Below are 3,379 nucleotides of genomic sequence, written 5' to 3' on the forward strand. Positions count from 1 at the left end.
TGTCACAGGTAGGGATTCTATGGTAAGGAATATAATAACATCTGGTGTGTATGTGAATGTGAATGTGCGACTCAGTCTAGCTTGCCTGCCGAGTTCGGTTCTGTGGCTCCACAAGCAGGCACCCTTGGGGTCCCCAGGGGTCCACGGAGTCTGAGTGGGCCCATCTGCGATTCCATGATTGATGGCGCTTGGTCTGTGGCAATATCAGAATGTTTCTGATCATGGGTCGCAGGGCTGGTACCTGTGGGGCTGATCCTCACCTGAGTTCCTTCAGGACACTGCCAGACAGGCATCTGGCTGGTCTCCTCATTGGAAGGGGTGCCCCTGTCCCTCTGTCTTTGTGACTCCACATCATGGGAGCATTGTCGGGTCAGTATGGAGCCACGAGAGCCAGGCAAAGGTTTTAGTCACTTCATCCAGAGACTCACGCAGGGAGTCAAAGAAGCCACCCACCGCTCCCCTAATGTTCCCCTCTTCATGACTCTTTAGACTCCCTCCTCTCTCCCCTGAGCTTGAAACTCCTCCCCTGGTGGACTCACTGCTGCCACCTCTGATGCTGTCACCAGCCTCGCAGCCAAGATGCTGCTGGGGCAGCCGCCCATTTCTCCTCCCCTTCCAGGCCAGAAAACCCTCCCCCACATGGCTCCCCAGCCAGATTGCGCCCTCGGCCAGGCACAGGAACTCTACAGATGCCAGTCCACATCTGCTGATTTCAAGAGGCCCTCGGGGGGGGGGGGGAATCAGAGCAGGGGGCTGAAAAGGCCATAAATATGTCCAGCTGCAAGGGGAAAAGACATTAAAAAGAATAAATGTCCCAAACAGGGAAAGTCCCAGAAACCTAGTGGAAATCAGGAGGAACCTTGAGAAGGGGACCTTATTGGTCTAGCCTAGATAGAACCAGACTAAAAGGGGACACTGACTCTCTCTCCCTGTTCCTCTGCTTAACAGATGTGAGGGATTCTCTCTCATTTTTCAGGTTAACAGCTATGATTGGAGCCACCTTTGGTTAGTCTACCTCAGGACAGGGACTTTAAGGAATATTCCCAAGAAGTTGCTGCTTCTGCCTTCCCCTCCCCCTCACGTTTCTGCACCAACTTGGGTGTGGTCCTATACCATCCTCAGTGTCTCCGGCACCATTGGTTCCTCCTTCCACCCTCCAAGTCAAGGAGCAAAGTGCACCCTCCTTGGACCACCCATTTCAGATACCTCCACTCGTGCCCCAAATGAAAATTGACACTGGGAAAAAAATTGATTGATTTTTAGGTGGATGCAGGTGAAACATATTCGATGTTTAAACTAATTTAAGTTTATTGGAACTGTCTTAAAGTTATCAGCAAAAGTCAAATAAGCTCATGTTATTTCTGTTGCAATTTGTTAATGATAGTTAATTTTGTCTGTCTCAAAGTTTTCATGGGTAATTGTTAAGATAAGTTTCAAGGTCCTTGGTAACCTGAAACTTTTCCAATAGGATGGAATGCTAAAGCTTTGAATATTGAACATAAGTTTGTGTTTTTAACTTCTTATTGCTGAGAAATTAAGGCTATTCGGACCTATTGGAAAACATGCTTTGTACGTAATTGGTTCATGAATTTACCATCCAAAAAAATTCTGATGTAAACACCTCTCAATTGGTTACTAAGTCCTCAATTGGAGACTAAGGTTTCCTAAGAGTTAAAATTCTGCTAAATGTACTTAAGACTGATGAAAATAAAGAAAGTAACTCTGTATGTAGGAAAATAGGAGGTATATAAGAAAGATATAAGGAATAGAAATACAGTTTCATTGTAGGTTGAAGAAAGTAATTTTGTCCTAAATGAGACTGGTTATTTGGATAGAAATGGCTTTGGGACAAAATTTAGAAGCAAAAGAAAGTTATAAAAGGTTGAGATGAATGGAATCTTAAAAGTACACTAGTATAAGGTTGAAATCCTGCTTTTCTCTCCGCTCAAATGACAAAGTTTTCTTGAACTGTTGATCTGCTCTTGATAATATAATGCAAACAAAGGTTTATCCTCCAGGAGAATCAAAGTTTTAGGTCTCATCTCTATCAGGTCTTTGATAACTTAGTTAAAACTTCTGAATGTTAAAGGAGCTAGGTTTTGATAACAACTGTATAATGCTATACATTCACCTTTGGGATTTTTTATTGCCACTTTAGTTGAGTATATAAAATTGTAAGATTTGTAATGATCTGTAATCCTATTTAGGATGAACTTATGACTTCTGAGGTTTTAACAAACTTCTCAGCATTTAAATGGTAAATGAAGACTTCTTGACCAATTAGGTCCTTTTATTTGGGATGTTAAGTTACTTGGAAAAGCTCTGTCATACAATGGTAAACCTTAGATTGTATTGCACAGGTGAATGCTGTAACTGCCTGAATATATGCAATTCCTAAAATTTTAATGTTTTGATATAAGGTCATCACTTAATAGTCTGATTACTTGAGATGTTATGTGTCACAGAAATAACCAAATTTCTTTGTCAATTGCATCATAATGAACTCTCATCATCTTTAATGATATCTATTTCTGAGATTTTGTCATTTATAATTGTTCTTATTCTCTCACAAAATATGTTTCTTCTTCAAGGAGATTTATAAAAAGGACTTTGGGGATAAATACAGGTATTTGACATCTTTAAGATTAATACTAAAATGGGTAAAAATTTCCAGAACTAAAAAGCTGCATTCAAATTGAACAAGAAGTAGGAACATGGGATTAAATGAACTGAGGAAGCTTATAGTTTTGTGATTCTTATTGAAAATATTGCTGGTTTTCTAATGTTTCATCTTCCAGATTAAGGAAGCTTTCTCTTAAGATATCTATAATATACAAAAATGTCATAAAGCATGCATATGTAAACTGAAGCATTTATCTTTTCTCTCTACATAATTCCCCTGAAATTCAAAACTCTCAATGAGTATTCTTTCTTTCATGGCAATTACAATCATTTGCATAAGTTCAATAAGAATCTGTTCATCTTATAACAGGTCACCATTTGGAAATACTGGTTATTTTACCAAGGCTTTGACTGGAATGTCATATTTGAGGATGACATTCATAAACTCAGATATGACCAGACAACTTTAAGGAATTAGGGTTGGCTTTATAAAACATGGAGCCATAAAGCCCCTTGGAAATCCTGCCTGGTGCCTTGCTTACAGAGTTCCCAGCAGCCTCACCAGATAAGTAAAGAAGGCCACTTCCTGGCAAGTGCAGGAACCTCAGGATATCTTGGGGACCTCATGAATAGGAATTCACCCAATTCTACAGGTATTGCAGGCTTGTCTGATGGCAACTATTTGGCTTGGCTTCTGGTCTGGAGAGGCTACTAACAATTCAACCTGGAGATTCCTTATAAAAGGTTCCAACAAAGC

This window comes from Panthera tigris, chromosome D1, assembly GCF_018350195.1.
Source record: "Panthera tigris isolate Pti1 chromosome D1, P.tigris_Pti1_mat1.1, whole genome shotgun sequence".
NCBI lineage: Eukaryota > Metazoa > Chordata > Mammalia > Carnivora > Felidae > Panthera > Panthera tigris.